This window comes from Suricata suricatta, chromosome 4, assembly GCF_006229205.1.
Source record: "Suricata suricatta isolate VVHF042 chromosome 4, meerkat_22Aug2017_6uvM2_HiC, whole genome shotgun sequence".
In the NCBI taxonomy this organism is placed as follows: domain Eukaryota; kingdom Metazoa; phylum Chordata; class Mammalia; order Carnivora; family Herpestidae; genus Suricata; species Suricata suricatta.
This window is the reverse complement of record NC_043703.1, coordinates 17,791,273-17,810,286: the sequence shown is the minus strand read 5'-3', so window position 1 is coordinate 17,810,286 and position 19,014 is coordinate 17,791,273. Positions and strand designations below refer to the sequence as shown.

The 19,014-nt window shown below is 37.9% G+C and overlaps 1 protein-coding gene and 1 pseudogene across 1 annotated transcript in view; both read left to right on the top strand.

The window, feature by feature from the left end:
• The window catches only part of GPC5 (glypican 5), a 1,348,699-nt gene that overhangs the window by 232,302 nt on the left and 1,097,383 nt on the right, over window positions 1-19,014 (top strand). The gene's annotated exons all lie outside the window — the stretch shown is intronic.
• Window positions 14,206-14,457, top strand: LOC115289387 (annotated as a pseudogene).

The window sequence follows — 19,014 nt, the reverse complement described above, 5'->3', positions numbered from 1 at the left end:
TTTTTTTTTTTTTTTTTTTTTTTTTTTTTTTGTGAGAGAGGTTGGTAGTCTCAATCTGGTCCACAGAGGCTGCTTCACTGCAGCGAGCTTAGAGAATTTGGGAGATCCCAGCACACCTCCCCAAGCTCATCTTTCTCTGTGGGATGAGGATCCGGGCAGGTCCTGAAGACTGCTGCAGGTGCAACATGACCTAAGTTCTCAGAAAATGTTTCTTTTCTTCTTTGTTCTATTGCTTTCTCTTTTATAACATGGTCTTTATCGGGCTTTGTTATTACTATTTGATGACTTTACTAAGTGAACTGTGAAAGCTTCCAGCTTTTACTGCAGAGTCGAATAGAAGTATCTGCTATTTTCGATATGAGATGGAACTCTTGTCAAGTCAGATGATTCCGGATCCTGGTTTCCTTTTTCTTTTCCCCATGCACCCACCGATGGCTGAATGCAGATTCTGCCTTTAGGAACTCATGTAGTTCACTGTGTACGACAGTGCAGTCTGAGGATTTCACAAAGGTGCCTGGCCTGGGGAACAGTGGGTGCTGTCTTCGGCGGGGCTTAGCTCTCTAAGATTAGAGCTCTGTTATAGATCAGAATGTACTTTTTTCTGTTTCACACAAAGCTATGGTATCAGCTAGCAGCATATAGCAGGAGCTAAATGTAATTATGCAAGCTGTTTCATCTCCCTGAGCCTGTTTCCTTATCTGTTAAGTGAATTGTTTTATACCCCTCACTTCTTTCTCCAAAGTCTTAAATACATGTGTCACGATTATGGAAGCATTTAACATTATTTTAATTTATTAATTTATTTGTCACTTAATGATTTTTTTTGTTATTCACATTTTAGAGAAATTTCAGGATATATCCAAATATTTCTTGTTATTTCTACCTCTTTTGATATGTTTTCTAAAAAAAAGCAAAAGACATTGGAATGTCAGGGAAATGGATTACCCTGGTCAAAAAATAAAAATAATTCCTGATCATAATGACAATTTAAAAGTCCAGTTGCATCTTGTGAATCATTAACTTATTTATGGAAAAGCCTTTGACATTCAGATAACTTTTTAGATAAGCAATGAAATAGGCAATGTTTAAGAAATATCACTTAATCATTGTTCTCTGTCTTTATAAATGAACGCAGTAATTGTGGTGACATTTTCTAACAAGGAGAACTCAACCAGTCCGTTTTTATAAAGGGAAAATAGGCTTCAGGGTAAATAGTGCACATTGATTAACTACTTAATACACCTAACAGAGGAGTACTTTCAAATGATAGTTTCTGAATTAAAAAAAAAAAAAAGTACCACACTACCCTGCCTAGTAATTACAAGTGCATCCAGAAACTTGACAGTTGTGCTTGGACTATGGGCCAGTAGAGATTGTGATGTGTGGTCCAGTATCGCCGTTAGAATGTATGTGAATTGGCAGGAGGCGGGGGGCCTGACTTGTGTACCTGTGGCCCCAACGGCCACTCATCGTCTTGTTTTAATGGTACAGACTGTGTGCGTTGTGACCACACTGCAAACAGTGGTCCCAGACTAAATGTGGTTGTTTCACAGACTGTGATACAGCCTGGATGATGACGGTGATTGCAGCGAATGCTATTGAGCGAGTCAGATTGTGATTTCAAGTCCGAGACAAATTAGAGAAAGCACTCTATGATCGGGTTGTGAATGAATGTTTAAGGTGAGATGCGATCGGGTGACAGTGAACAGACACTAATTTAAAATAGGGACTCTGTCCCGAATAAAGATTTGAACAGCCCTGCATGTTCATTACCATATATTCTACTGATGGTCTAAGAAAAACCTGACTGTACACACGACAGCAAGAGGTAGAGAAGGAATCAGCAGTACTTTACCGAGTAGTACTTTCAGATGTTTATTCTGCCAGTGACAAGGCAGAATAAAACTGGGATAGAGCTTCATCAAAACTGAAAAGAAGATGGGGTGCCTGGGTGGCTCTGTTACTTAGGTTTCCTACTGGCTCACGTCATAATCTTTTTTCATGAGTTCGAACCCCACATCGGGCTCAGACAGCACAGAGCCTACTTGGGATTCTCTCTCCCTCCTTTCTGCCCCTCCCCACACACTCTCAAAATGAATACACTTAAAAAACTGAAAAGGCAGTGACTTTTCTAGGGATAAAGCAGGTCAAAGAAGGGGGTTATTCATTACATCTGGATTCTCTATTAAGTGTCTGTAGAAGTAGCATTTCCATCAAAACTACAGCTAAAGTTTCCTTTCACAGTCAACCATTGTAACTGAAGGATCAACAGTCCACTGGAACCCTGAGCCTGTTTGATAGGAAGACAAGTATCTGCTTGTATATGTGTGTGAGGGTGAGAGTCTCTTATGGAACTTGATGACTAATACATCTTTCAAAAATCTGAATTCAGTTTTCATCACTAATTTGTATTAAGCCCACCTTGCTAAGATCTCTAAAATATCACTTATGCCCATAGTTTTATTAGTCACTGAATTAATCCAGAGTAAAGGATGGATCGCTGCAGGAGAGATACACTAGATTGAGTTCCTTGCAAGAACTGGGACATGAGCTGGTGATCTTAAGGACCACAAAGAGAGATCCATCTGATGGATGTAGAATCACCGGATGGCATTTTGTTGTGTGGGAAATCTAATAGCGATGTCCTGGTTAAGGTGATTATAGGGAAGCATTACACTGCTCTCTGGCCCTGCTGAAAATAGCTGACCAGTATCTAGTTAATGTGTATGTAAGGGTTGGGTACTGCCAGTGCTCATGACTTCCTTAGAGCATGTTATCTATGGAATAAATTATCTTGGTTTCCACCCTGCTTTCCGCATTGGCTGGCTTGTAGCCTTGGGAATGCCTTGTATTTTTTGTTTTTTGTTTTGCATGCTTTCTATACATACTTACTGGCAATTAGCCACTGACATTGTGCAATATTTTCCCTATAATGTGTGCATAATAAATACAGGTGCTTGAGAGTGGCTCAGGGTGGGGGGTGGCTTCCCTGAGCCTCCCTCTCACCTGTCTTGACTTGCATGGAGTCTTGAGTAATCCTTTCTGCCATCCTTGGCCTTGCTGAAAAAAGCCAAAGCCTGAACCCACAACTGGTGACCTCACCGTGATAAGCCGAACTCCAGTTGATGAAGGATTCTGTGGGGACCCTAGATACAAAGCTTTCGGTGCCCAGGAGATCACTTTGATTTGACAATAGACAAACACCCTGTATTTTGAGGAGTGAATGTGCATGACAGTGTTTGGTGATTACTCATCTATTAGTGTTCTGAGTGGATTGGAATTAGGTGTGAGTTCAGTGTTGAGTCTGTTGCCAAGGTCGAGGAGTTGGATGCGGAGACAGGATGGCAGTCATAACACAAAAGATTTAAAAAATTGACAAAATGGTATAAACCAGGAGAAAGACTATGCTGATGTTAATGTGGGATAGTCAGGAGCAGGAGGTAAGAATCAGAGAGCTCATTTCCCAAGATTAGAGCAAAATAAAGTCTTGCTGAAAAAAGAGAGCAATATATTCAATCTAATAAAAAAAAATAAGAATGACTGTCAACTGGAAACATGGGTGGCTGCAACACCTCCAGCTTCCTACTGTCAGTCTTTGTGTCTTCTCCTCTGATCAGCTTCAGTCAATAATTTTGAATGCTCGGAGCCTCTTTTTTTGTTAATTTCTGAGGTGATGCTCACTTGAGGGTGAGTGTTCAACTGTGGAATATGATATAATTTCTGGGAGTATTCGTCAGTCCCAAGAGCAGCTTCAGTGTGATTATCTCTCCCAGACTGCAGGCAGTTCTGAAAAATGAACTAGCTTGACATGAAATTGCCAAAATATTTCCTTCTGTGATAAAACTGTGATAGGATTAAAAACCAACTATCAACCTGCTTTACTCTCCTGCAGCAAAAGCGTACAGAGAGTCACTGCATGTGACGGCTAGTGTTTGTGTCATTTGGAATTGCTTATTTAAATCTGACACTGGTAAACAATTAAATCCCAACAGGTGATCACAAAGGAGAGTTAGATTTAATTTAGGTATCTTAACGAGCTTTGCTTTTGATATGTAGGCATAATTAGTGCATTGAGCACAAGTTAACCCAAATTAAACTGATTAACTTGGGCAATATTTGCTGTGGTTGATATAATAAACATAAGCCTAAGGATTTTTTAAAAATTAGCTTATTTTTTCATGTCTACTAGTTTCGTATCTACATGTTCACAATCAATTTAAGTAATATGTTATGATAGATGATGCAAATTATCTTCAGACTTGTATAGTCAGTTCTGTGTTTAGGGATTCATAATATTTAAACAAAAGGCAGTCTATTTATTCCATCCCTCTCCCCAAAGGATATTTATAGCATTTTGTAAGAGAATTTTCATGGATCAAGTGAGTGAATGTTATTTGTAACTGATTGTGTGTTCCTAACTTCTACTCTAACCAAACTGATCACATGACTACAGTTGTTCACTTTGTACATTCTGCCTACTCCTACAAGAAAGATCTATGAAAAGCCCCTCAGAGGAAGTGGAAGAACTCACCCATTTTTATGAAAAGATGGAAAAAGTAGATGTGTCTGGGCATGATTTGTGAGCTTAGGTGGTGATAGCAGAAGGCTTTTCTCTACTCCCAAGCCGGTTTAAAAGTACCACCAGAGAGAAGAGTTTCCATTACTCTGTTTTGATTTCTGTTTTATTGCATCCTAATTTTTTTATTACCATGTCTCTCTGTGAGACTCCTGTTTTAAAATTCATTTAATAGTTTATTGAGATCTAGTTGACATATGATGAACTCTACATATTTGAAAAGTACAAATTGATAAATTTTGAGATATTGGCACACCAATAAGACCAGCACAATCAAGATGATGACTACCTCTTTACCCTTCAAAGTTTCCTTATATCCCTTTGTAATTTCCTGCTTGTAAACTTGGCCTCTCAAAGTCCCTCTCCTCAGGGAACCCTCGACCTGTTCTTATTTACCATAAATTTATATAATTGGATTCATATAGTATAAACTCTATTTTGTCTGGCTTCTTTCATTTTGAATCATTATATTGAGGTTTATTCATATTATTATGTACACCAATGTATTTTAATTACTGACCAGTACTCTATCTTACATATATGCCACAATTTTCTATTAGTTTTTATTTTGACAATTGGACATTTGGGACATATGAATTATTCCCACTTTTGAATAATTAAAAGTAATGCTACTATGAACATTGATGTACAGGACTTTATATGAACGTACATATGTTTTCATTTGATTGGAGTAAATACCAGGAATGGAATGACTAGGTCATCTCCCAAAGTAGGTGTAGCATTTAACATTTCCACACACAGTATATGAGCATTTCAGTTGTTTTATTTTGATAAGGTTAGGTGATTTTAATTTTAACCACTTAGGTGTATGTCATTTTTTCTTAATTAATTAATTTTAGTAGGCTTCTTGATGTAAGAGGATTTAGCACCTGCTCATAGTAGATACTCAATTATTATTTGTTGTTTGAAAAAAGACAGAAGTGGGTGTTGATATTCCCATTATAAAAAAAGCCTAAAACATTTCAGAACAAGCCCTAGCCTCATCCTTGTAATAGACTTTATTTGCATTGTTGTGTTTCCCATTCTTGCGTTGACTTAGAAACAACAAAATAAAATCCATTCACCTGCTAGACAGATGTCCCAGACTAATATTTCTTTGCTTACAGCACAAGCCAGAGAATGACATTTTAAATTAGTTATAGTAGACATTGTACTTTTAACTTTGTGCCTGAACCATTATAAATATCACTGAACTTTATCTGTATGAAGAGCAGATCTTAATAACATGCATGGTTTCAGGTAATGGAAGTTATATGCGAAAGCAAAAACAACTAGAAGAATTAAAGTCAGGAATTTTGTTTTTGCTTATTTGATCTGGATATTTTAGTATTGTCAGTCTTTACAAACTGATCAGGTCACCTGGCATTTTTCAACATTTGACTGAAACAGTAATAAATTAATAAGGAAAATGAGGGAGGTTCTTGGATATTTACTCTTGGTTTATATTTTTCTGGCAATTTTAATTGTGTGTTCATATATAATATGAATGCACTTTCAAGTTGTGGAAAATAATAAGCAAATTTACACTGAAGATCTGAAAGTTTATACATAATTCTTTCCACTTCCCCATTAAAAATTTTTTTCCTTTCCCCATCTGTCTGCCTTTTAGTTCCTTCCTTTTTTACTTCTTTTTGATTTTTAATATAACATGATTGTTACAATAGGATGATCCTATAGTATGTAAGAGTCAGTGATCCTCTAAAACGTGCCCCAATTTTTCCTTACAAAGAAGTTACCAAAATACATGAATGCTCATTTAAATAAGTAATATAGTAAGCCAGCTTCATGAAAAAGTTGTAGGGTACATAGCCAAATAAGTGATTACATTTTCCTTAAAGAAAAACAAAAACAACAAAATCTTTACTTGATTTAAGCTGTTAACGAATCTTTTTCCTGAGAATATTCTTGGATCAAACTATTGGATGCTACAGATGAGTAAGACCAAGTGCTTGGTTTCTAAGTGCTCATGATTTGGGGTTGGGGGGAGAGGAGAAAGAGAGAGAGGGATAAATAAAATGAGGAATGCTGAAATCAGTGCTAGGAAATACCAAGGTAGCACAGAGTTGAAGTATCAACTCAAGAGGGCTTTTGGAAGTTGGGACGCTAAGAGGAACAGAAGAGAGAAAATAGATGAAAAGGAAGAGCAGGGGTCTACCAAAAGGGAAGGTAACATAAGAGCAAAGTTGTGGTTGTCCACCGGAGACAGAGGAGGGAGTCAAGAAGGATTTCCGGTTTTAGACACTCTAATCAAGGAAATGATTACCTTCCTATATATTAAAAAAAAAAAACACCCAATAATGTGCTAAACTGAAGTCTAAAGAGGTTGAATAATTTTATTTTCTTTCCTTTGTTAGTTTATTCATCTTTTGTGGGGGATAACATAAAATATTAAAAGTTTTATTTTTTCAAAGATATTTTTAAAGTTTTTCTTTATTTGAGAGAGAGAGATAGAATGTGATCAGGGGAGTAACAGAGAGGGAGGGAGAGAGAGAATCCCAAGCAGGCCCCCTGCCTTCAACACAGAACCCAGCACGGGACTTGAGCTCACAAACTGTGAGATCATGACCTGAGCCAAAACCAAGAGCTGGACACTTGAATTATTGAGCCACCGATGCGCCCCCCAAAACTTTCTACAGTCATCTTTCTCATTGTGGTTCCTTTGCTTAGCAGGATGTACTGAATCGGTCCTTGTACTTCCCATTGGCTAGGGTAGTGCTGGCACTAGTAGGAAAGGAGATCCAGGATGGAAGAGGTCCACGTATGCATGAGCACTACGGTACGTGCTGGGGACGCCATCGTTCCTGCCCCCGAGAAGCACACAGCTGGGTGGGAAGACTGAGAAATGAGCAAAGGCTAGTGATGCGACTGGGAAGGTGCTCCGCGTGCTGCCTCAAGTGAGCACGATTCTAAGTGGGAAGACGCTCTAGGTGAAGGGACCGTTCTACCCATTTGCATCTCCCTTTCCAGGTCCCAAAGAGACAAGTTTGACTTTGTCTTGTACCAGAGTTTATGATCTGATTTTTACATTTTTCTTCCTTCCAACCATGAGATTGAATATTAGGACTATTTTATGAAGAAATAAAAGCACTTCATATTAAGTAATACAATCATAACATTTTATTCCACAGATTTTGTATGTAAATCTCTAAAGGATAACTTCATTAGCCTGTGATCACTTTATTATACAAGTGTAAATATGATTTATGTACATGACACGGAAGAAAATCTAATAGGGATGAGAGCTTTGTTCTCTTTGTATTTCTTCTTTTATTTATGAAGAAAAATTGGTGTACTATCTGATAGGTACTGATGAAGGTCTTTTAAAAAGATTAATTGATATCCGAATGTTCACTCTGTGAAGTAGGCACTATTACTATTGCTGTTTTATAAAGAGGGAAACAGGGACACATAAAAGTTAAATAACTTGCCCGAAGTCCCGGTGGTACGTAGCAGAGCAGAATTGGAAACAAGGTAATGGGTGTGGAGTGTAGTGTGTGCTCTATGCAACCACACGAATATGCAAGTTTGGTATTACTGGTTTTTCAGTCTTTTGGGCTTACACTTCCCTTTAATATCCAAATAGAATGTGCCAAATTCCTATACAATTTCCTGTAATAAACTCAGGACCCACCCCACTACTTTTAAGTGTTCCCCAAGAGTATGCTTTTGCATTACCCCTGCTGACTCCAGGTCCTGGGTGCTCCTGTTATCCTGGCACTTGCCTGTTTTCTCCTTTCCTGAAGATGCTGGCCTCTCTCCACTCCCATACACCCCTTGAGCCGAGGAGTCAAAACTGTGTCCTTCCAATCTCCCAGCACATCATTAGCCCATAATTGCTGTCTTTTTTAATAAAATTTTTCGTTTTTTAAATCTATTTTTGAGAGACAGAGACAGCACGAGTAGGGGAGGGTCAGAGAGAGAGAGAAGTACAGAACCGGAAGCAGGCTCCAAGCTCTGAGCTAGCTGTCAGCACAGAGCCCGACGCGGGGCTCGAACCCATGAACCGCGAGATCATGACCTGAGCCGAAGCTGACGCTTAACCAACTGAGCCACCCAGGCGCCCCATAATTGCTGTCTTGACACACTTTTACTGAACGTGTGGGGCTGGTGTGGTAAATAGTAGCCCAATGCAGAAGCTTCTGTATCTGGACATTTAAAAATAATCCCTGTTAATGGAAATTTCTTACCAAGTCCTTTTATAAAAACCCTTTCAACTTCCTGCTGTTTTGCCAGAGCCACTTCTATTCTACCTACTCTTTCAAACGATAGCAGGCACAAGCCACCCAAAGCTCCTGTCCCCCTCTTAATGTAGAAAAATTTCCAATCTTTATTCCACTTTTCCCCCCATCTAGACTAGTCCAGTGAACGGTGCCCTTTATATTAAGAAAGACCATAATGGTATTTTTACTAACAAAGAGCTCTGAACATGAGTGGTGAATCACAGCCATCATTCACTATCACTTTTCCCCCCCAGACCTATTTTTATTACATTAACAAATTGTAGGTAGAAGAAAAAAAAAACTATTAGGCATGTGGGTGTAATGGTCTGTAAACCGCCCCTCCCCTCCCTTACAGGGGGACGGAGAAGTTCTAGAAAGAAGCGGCCATTCCAGATTGGTAGGTGACAAGTATAAGGAACCAGGGGACTTGTCTTGTGCCGCTGAAAGATGAGTAGATCGCCACACTTACTCATCAGAATCCTCAAAGATTCTATAGAGACCTTGACTGGGTTCAGTCATGTATACAGTCCAGATGGCCTCAGAAACACCTTAGTCTCTCAAGCTGTGTTCTTGGAGCAGTTTCTAGCATGGAGATGGCAAGTAGAATGAACACTCCAAAGACAGAGGAGAGGGTTAGAGCCTCCAGCAGTAGCCTGGGTCCAGTTCAGGGGTCAGCCAAGAGTCACATCCTATTGATTACCGTCTCCAACAGGGGGACCACAATGGAGTAAAACATAAGACGTCTCTTTAAACAAGTTAAAAGAAACTAAATTTGCACTAAGTACAATTATTTAACAAAGAAGCCACACACACACACACACACACACACACACACACACACACATCTTAAGTCAGAATCATGGAACATTGTGGATGCAATCTGTCGGAGATATATCTTTGGGAGATTGAATGCTCCATGATTCTTTCTTAAGATATAGGACTTTAAATGTGTATTGATAGGAACTAAGAGTTTAGAGTGTTTGGATACATTGAAAGAAGGAGTGCCATAGTAACATTTTATGTTTTGCTTAATAAACAGTTATTATATACCTCTTAGGTTTCAGGCCTAATGGTTAGAAGGGAAATGATATGATGAATACATTATAGTCCTTGACCTCACAAACTATAGGTATAGTGGGTCATAGAGAGACATTAGCATGTAACTAGAAAATAGTGCAGATGAACAAAGTGACCTTGACAGTGGCATAAAATAGTAGAATTTACAATTAGCAGCCTGATTGGGTCAGGGAAGTTTGTGCATAAGATGCCATTTGCATTAAGTATGAGTATAAGGCGTCCAGGCAGACAAGGATGGAAGGAGGAAAGAATGCATGAAGGCTTGGGAGACCAAAACAGAATCATGTTTCTGAGTTTTGATAATCAGCTGTCTGTGTGTTGGAACCCGAAGAGAGGGTGTGTGTAGGAACAGGAGAGAAAGAAATGGAGGAGTGGTCAAGATGACGGCAGAAAAATAGATTAGACTCCACACAAGTAGGAGGTGTTTAGACTTTTAGAAACACCAGGGCCAGGTTTGAAATACCCCAACCCCATCTAGTGAATCTGAATGTCTTAATTACATCAGAAACCTGAAGAAATTTTTATTCACATTGGGGTTTAAGAAACACTGTTATGGGCAATGGGAGCCTTTGGCTTTTTTAATATTTCATAATGTGAGGTCATATTGGGCACTACAGACCAATGTACTGTCATATATATTATATGTGTACTTAGAACCATAATGAACACAATTAGTTTTTATATAGCTTGAATGCTGTATGGTACCCTGGGTAGCAACTTAGCATAGTTTAGGTAGATGAAATTGTATAAAGTATCTACTAAAATACCATTGGTGGAACTTTACCAAGTGTTATTAGTTTTTTTTCTTTTATCCCCTCCTTCATGCACAGTAAATTCTGTCTGAATAATTTACTCATTCGGGAACATTAAAACAGTCTTGGGCTTTAAGGATAACTAAAGAGTTTCTGAAGTATAATGAGGCTCTTGAAAATGCTGTGCCACAAATTATGTGTGGGGAGAATGTGGCTTTATTTAAACTTCCAAGCTCAGTTTCCTTTTCATCCAGAGAATGGTTTTGATAAGACGTTACTATTTGATATGGCTGGAGTAGTGAGTTCCCCTTCGCCTCATGACGGTAGGAGGGCTAGGCACAGGGACCACTACGCTTTAGGTTATGGATGGAATTGAGTCTGTTTAAAACCCTTCACTCTATTTGGACAGAGAATTTCTTGCATATGTGGAAATGGAATCGGAATTAAAATTGAAAAGAGTCACATAAAATGAAATGTAGTAATAACCAGTGTGGACAACAACACGAAGTAGGGAAACCTATTGAAATAAAAATGCTGATGATTGTATTGGAGTTCATTATAGAAAAGAGGGAAGATACATCTTGGATAATAGTTTCAAAATGAAAGAAAACATACTGGGATTCATCAGTATAAGTGCAATATAGTGGAAATATGACTCAATATTGATTAGTATCTTCCTAAATGATGGGCTATACTTTTTAATGAGTTTCAAATGTATAGCTGGAGGTCCACATAGAAGCTAAGATCAATTTCCTATAAAACAATTTAAAAATAGATTTTTAACTCTAGCTTTATGGCATTTGGTGCATTAGCTCAAAGGCTACTATGTTTTAACTGAATTGAACATGGTAGTGGGGCATGAGAAGGGTCCTAGAAATTCTTTATCTAAAGGACTTATTTGTATTTGTTTATTTTTTATAAAACAGAGCCTGTAGTCCCTGATCTGGGGTTGAAACATTTGGGAGATTGGTACACTTATCTTATTTTTGTTTAGATTTTCAATACACTGATATTCCAGATGCTTTGACCTTGCTCTGCAAAAATTTAATGAGCTTTTCCACTTTTATTTAAACATTTTGAATTAGGGCAACAGATATTTGAATAGGGGGTGTGCAGATTTGGTCAATTTTTATAAATAAGGAACATGTATATTATTTCTAAAGTCATATCTTTGAAATGATAATATATAATTATAGTACATAATTTAAAACTTGGGTTTTAAAAAGATATCTTTGGAAGCACAGTTTTTATAGAAGTTTAGATATCTAACAAATTTATAGGGGACTGCTAGCATCCCATAGGTGAATCACATAATTGTTATACCCTATGCTTTCTGCTTTTGACTATGTTACTGTTGGAATGTTTTCTGATAACATCTATGAAAGCAGTAATGGATGTTGTAGTAAAACAGAGTCTTCTCAGTCTGATTGATTTTGTGCTTTACAACCCATTTCAGTTATCAGAAAGTATTTACATTTTTCCTCTTGCGATTTGGAAAGAATGTAATAGTCTAAAAAAATTCCCTACATTCTGAGGGGTTTTCTCTCTTGTCAAGCCAGAAACAGTATGTTTACTACACTGCCTGTCACTTTGGAGGGAATACTGCAATTCTTTCCTTTTTCTGTTTGCTGGCCTGTCACCATAAGAAGCACCAGCACATGACACATGGCAGTATAATCTAGCAGATCTGTAGACCATGGTGAGGATGTTCTAAAATAGGAGATTCCAGAATGAAATTAAAACCATTTTTAAGTGGTTACATCTCATCAATATTTTACTTTAGTATGAATTTGTATAATGACTATTCTTGAATTGCCCAACTCATCAGTCATTAGTATAAAGCTAGCAGGACAAACAAAAGTATTTTTAACACTATACTATAGGCACATATCCCAGGAAACATGAAATGGGGGAAGATGTAAGATGCTAAGACACACATTTGTATCCACTATTTGGGGAAAAAATACCCATCAAAATTTTCTAAAAGAGGGTGTAAATTAAACACACTTCTTAGACTAACAAATAATGGTCCATGGCTTATAGTGATTTGGCGTAATGAGATAAATAAATATAATTAACTATGATGACAAAGTCAATTGAACAACTGTACCTATTTAGAGGATGCTAGCTATTTCAGCTGGAGATCATTTGCTTTTGTACATTAATGGATTGTACTGAGCTAGCTTTAAAAGGAAAGATGTATAATTTGGATAATTATATAGTTAGAGGGACTGTAGGTCCAATTAACTCATTTTAATTTAGAATGCCATGTGCTACTTGATAAAATGGTTTTTCTGGCACCTGGATATCCTTTGAGGCATGCCTTGGAGACTCTGTAGTGTAAATAAAACTGTGTTGACTAGCTCAGGTCTATGGGATTTGGACTTGGTCTTGGAGTGAAAGTTGTATTTAAATATGTAGGTAAAAGGCAGGGAGAAAGCATTTAGTTGGGTGAGGAAGAAAAGTCCAAGAAACCTTTGGAAACTTTTCTTAGTAATCTAGGTTGGATAAGTTAGTTTTTTTTGGCAATATCTGATAACGGGGAAGATTTCTTTGAAAAAGAAAGGAAAAATAGTTATTGATGACTAACTAGACATAGGAAATAAATGTCTCAGCACCTTGAGTCTGGATGCTTACAAGGCTGATTCTAATATATGAAATAAGGAAGTTAGAAAGCTGCTGAGCAAAGCAGAAGAGAATAGTAGACCTAAAGAGATCCAGGTTGATGTTAGGCATTGAAAAATAATTAGATCTCCAGGTATGACAATTTTGCCTCTTCAACAGTTCTCATGGTGTAATCTGAGGTTAAAAGATCTTTTCAGAATGTATGGGAGATCAAAACAATATTCATAATTCTATTGAGACATGATTTTTCTTTCTCTCTGCATTGGCATTTCTGTTGGTGGTGTAAGTGCAGTAGTGAGCAAAACTGTTGGAGTTTTAGCAATAAGTTAGTGGCACCAACTTATATTCACAGTCATTCTGTTGTCCACATCAACAAACTTGCCGGAAAAAAAAAAGTCCAGTTTCTTTAAAAAATGTCCTGATGAAGCAGTAAAAATTATTAATTTTGTTAAGCATCAGCCCTGAATTATACATATTTTTCACGTTCTATGTGATCACACAATATATAAAGAACATATTCTGCACGTCAGATTATAGTGGCTCTCTTGACAAAAGGCTTGTGTGTGATTGTTTTAATTGTAAACTCAACTAGCCACTCTTTTTCTTGAACATGCTTTATTTTAGTGAAAAAATGATTGAAAAATTATGATGATTCAGACTTGGGTGTTTGGTAGACATTTTCTTAAAGTGGACTAAAATGAGCCTGCTGCTTCAAGAAACAGAACTTCCAGTGTTTGTTGCCAGGGATAATAGTTAAGATTTCAAGGGCAAGTTGGAATTTTAGGAAACTTTCAGAGGTCACTATAAACTTGAAAAGTTCTTAGTATATGCAGAAAAGATTGCTTTTTGCTGCTTGCCGTGAGTGTCCCTAGGGTGGTAATTGGGGCTCTGGTGGGCAATCCGGGGTGCCGGCCTTGCACTCGCCTGCATCCCCTTGTAACCATGCCTTGCAAAATTGAAGAAATCAAGGACTTTCTGCTCACGGCCCGGCGAAAGGATGCCAAGTCCGTGAAGATCAAGAAAAATAAGGACAACGTCCGATGCAGCAGATACCTTTACACTTTGGTCATCACAGACAAGGAGAAGGCAGAGAAGCTGAAGCAGTCGCTGCCCCCAGGTTTGGCAGTAAAGGAGCTGAAATGAACTTGGCACGCTGATTTGAACTATATTAAAATTTTAAAAATTCTTAAAAAAAAAAGAAAAGATTAACTGTGTCAGCATTGAGGAAATGTGCCTAATGTATGAACCAACATTTTTCAAATGTTAATGTCCGAGTTACAAAATCATGCCTGGGTAATAGAACCATTCCTACTGAAATATAAACCAATGGGGCTTTGCAACTGACAATGAAGTAAAATTACTTGTCAAGTTTTGGTGTAATAACAAAGAATATTAACAATTATATGAAAAGATGGTTAAATATACCTTCCTTTGCCAACTACCTATCTTTGGGAGACTGGATGTTATTTTTTTCTGTATGCCTTGACCAAGACAATATATTGTAATGAGTTAAATCCAAAAAAAAAAAAAAAAGTAAAAATCTAGCTCTCTTTGTTTAAGCCAGATATTAATCAAATTTAAAATAATGTAAACTCATGCCATTCTTTACACTATTTGTTTTGTAAAATATAGTTGTTTTTCACAAAGCATGTAACCTATTCTAATGTAATAAGTTTGTTGTAGTTATTTTTTAAGTGGACTGGATAAGTGTTTCTAAATAGTTACCAGTTTTTATCTTAACATAATATATATTTATAAATGTAACCATCCAAGACAAAAGCTCCACAGGTTAATCGGTAACTTTTCAGAATGTAAGGGATCCTGAAACCAAAAACTTTAGGAATCACTGAGTAAACATAAGTACATTTGGGGGTCATTAGCTTGGAGGTTTCATTTGATATTGTAGAAGTGGTGGTATATTTTGAATGAGAAAATATGGAACAAAAACTGGGGCTTTGAAAAAGAAAACTGGCCTAGGATTTAGAGGAATGAGTGAAAGAAGAAAAAAGACACCATCAATGCCATCGGTTTTAGGGGCTGAAGTACCCAGGAGAGTGTGAGCATTGGAAAGAAGCACTGCAGTTGGTTACGGTAGAAGTCTGTAAAGACCTTGAGCCATTTCATTGGACCATTTGAACCGTTCAGTTATCTTGCTCTGCCATCCTGCATCTTCCTTTATTCCCTGATGGAATTTACAGACCATCATCAGCAAAAATTGTTCTATCCTCAATCTTTATCTCTGGGTGGAACTTGACCTTCTTGTTCTAACTAAACCTTCCTACATCTTCCCTTACAGGTTTTTCAAATACAGACTGTGGTTTTGGAGAGTTGAAGGTCAAGGGCAAGAGTATTAGTTTTCTTGTCCACATGTACTTGGTAATAAAGATCTTGCATGGTGTGTTTTCCCCCTAGAGAGTAGGATGAGTTTTCCAGTTAATAGTTATATTGGAAATCATCAGGTGTTTGGACTCCAACACAGCACATGTATGGATTTCTCTTCATTTATTTGTGCTATGCTAACAATATTGGTTAATTTTCCAAAAAAGAATAATTATAATGCCTAATTGGGATTATACCATGTGTAATGGCCCAGTGAGTTAAATTTCACTAATTAACAGTGAAATGTCCTCATTTCACTAAATTAACAATGAAATGTCTGCATTTAACCAGATATATAAAGTTTTGTTTTATTTTTGGTTAAAATATATAGCAAATGCCCCTTTTCAACTTATTGAAATAGACTCTCAGCCTTTTTGAAGAGGCCACATATTCTAATAGTTTGAACCTAGACTCTGGAGCCAGATAACTTGGATTTAGATTTAGGCTTTGAAACCTTGTATGTTAATATCGAACACAGAAAGCTATAGTTACTTGAGCAAACTATAGGAAATCATACTTTCATTGCTTAAACTTGATTATATTTAATGGGAATGTTAAGAATTATTCTTAAAATTGTATATTTAGTATGTAATGTCCCTCAGACTTAGTACCTGCTAGTATTCCATACTGTCATTTATCAGCCTCCTGATATTTATTATAGCCTTAGTTATTTGTCATTATAGTAAGATTAAGTAACCTAATCATATCAGAATAGATTGAGGCTTCCAATGAGCCAAGAGTTGGGAGATATAAAGATGAACAGGACATGATCTGGGTCTCAGAGGGCCTCTGATCCCTCAGGAAAGGGAGGACATTACAGGCGTTCTTAAAACATCTTTCTAGTGCAGGATGTAAACATAGGAGGAAAGATCACTGGGCATCATCCTGTACTTTATTTCATTTGAATTTCCCAGATATTTTGTCCTCCCGTCAGAACTGACACTGTGATATCTATTTTATTAAAGACAAAATTGATGTTTGGGGAAGTTAAATGGCTCCTGTGTTTGGTTTGTGGAAGAGACTACTCTAGAACCTTTTTTTTAAAAATTTTATAAAATGTTTTATTTATTTTTGGTACAGAGAGAGACAGAGCATGAGAGGGGGAGGGGGAAAAGAGAAGGAGACACAGAACCGGAAGCAGGCTCCAGGCTCTGAGCTAGCTGTCTGCACAGAGCCTGATGCAGGGCTCGAACCCACCAATGTGAGATCTGACCTGAGCTGAAGTTGGAGGCTTAACCGAACCACTCAGGCACCCCTACTCTAGAACCTTTATCTTCTGAATTGGCAAGACATTTTTTGGTCTTCTGTGATCAGTATTGCACTAGGTTGAATATTGGCCTCTGGAGGTATCAAGGACTGATCCTTGCATCTGTAAGTGTTACTTATATGGAAATAAAGGTCTTTGCAGATATGATTACATTAAGGATCCTGAGATGGGGAGATTATTCTAGATTATCTTGATGGACCCTAAAAGCTCCCACATGTATCCTTAAAAGAGGGACACAGAGAGAGATTTGTGACACACATACAGAAGACTGTGTGACTAGGAGGCAGAGATTGATTGGATTTACACACCTATGAGCCGAAAAATGATAGGAGCCAGGGGAAGCTGGAAGAGGCAAGGAATATATTCTCTCCTAGACTTCTGGAGGGAGCTCAGCCTGATTCATAGTGATTTCAGCCTGGTGGTTCTGATTTTGGCATCCGGGATGGTGAGAGAATAGATTTCAACTGTTTCAAGTCACTAACTTTGTGGTGATTTGCTTCAACAGTAATAGGAAACTACTATAAGTATCTTCTGTGGTTGGGGGAAGTGTGCTTCTTGATCCACATTGTTGCTCCCTTTTCTTCAAGAAAAGCCCCTTGGAGGAGCCTGCCAGAAGACTCACTACACACTTGTCTTCCAAACTGTCATTTATCAAACTTCTGATTATCTTCCCTTATCAACTCAAGGTTTAATTACCTGGCGCACTCTCTTTCTCTTCATTTCTCTTGCTATCATCCTTAGCAACTTTCACATCCACTGTCTAGTCAGTGTTCTCGTATCCACACATGCCCTAGATTACATTCTTATGCTTATTCAAATAATTCTCTCCAATAATTACTATCACTCCTGCTCAGTCATTGATACATTTGTTTGTTGATCAAATGGCTCCTGTCAGCATATGAACATCCAGTAAATTCTTCTTCCTCATAAAACAAAGAGTTTGACCTCTTATTTCCCTCCTGTGCCTGCCTTGGTTCTCGGCTTCTATAATAGCAAACATTTTCAAGACACTTGTCTACATATTGCCTTAATTCCTTTTCTCCTTTGTGATCCCCTTCTGATGAGGCAGCTCTTGTCAAGGTCATTAAGAGCCTCTCTCTTGTCAGTTCCCACGGTCAGTTGTTATTCCTCATCTCTGTTGATCTCTTAATAGCATTTGACATGATAGATTAGTTCCTTCTACTTGAATCATTTTCTTCTCTTGGTTTCTGGCACACTCCAGTTGCCTGATGTTCTTTTTATTTCACTGGTTGTTTCTTCCCACTCTTCTTGCTGGTTCCTCTTCTTTTCCTGCATCTCTGCAACTCTTCCCTATCTTCTTGCCTTAGGTTATTTCATCCAGTACCATAGTTTACTCTCCATGCCCATCAATCTCAGGCCTAGTTCAACTTTCCTCCTGAGACAGAAGTTATTTTATCTAACTCTATACTGATAAAACTTTATTTGGGCTTCTAATTGGCATTTCAATCTCAACATGTTCAGAATACAACTTTTAATTTCCAGCTCCTACCACACACAAATACGGTGCCTCCATAGACTTGCCTATCTCAGAAAATAGCACCCGTGTGGATTCAGCGGCTGTGGCTCAGGCATCAGAGGCATCAAGGATCCTTCATTTACCCATTTTCCCTGCACCTCCATCTCTACCACAGCAAATCCCTTTAGATATAATTTAATACATGTGGCTGGTGTAATGTAATGTAAATTACTCCACCATCAACACAGTCCAGCCTGCCAATATCTGTCACCCAAACTGTTACCAAAGCCTATTAACTGGACTCCTTGTGTTTTTTCTTGTCCTTGTCCCCACAGTTCATTCTCCACACAACAGCCACCATGGTCCTTTAATCTACAAACCGGATTCTCCATGTTTAATATTCCCCAGTAGCTTCTCATTCCACAATAAAATCCAAACTCCTTACTTTGGTCTGTGAGACTGTTCTGATTTCTCTGACCTTTTATTCCTTCTCTCGCTCACTGGTCTGCAATCGCATTGACTTTCCTCCTCTTTGTCGGTCAACAAGCTTCTTCACCCCTCAGATCCTTGCATTCTGCTCCTGTGAACCCGCTAACCACACGCCATCTGCTCGTGGCTAG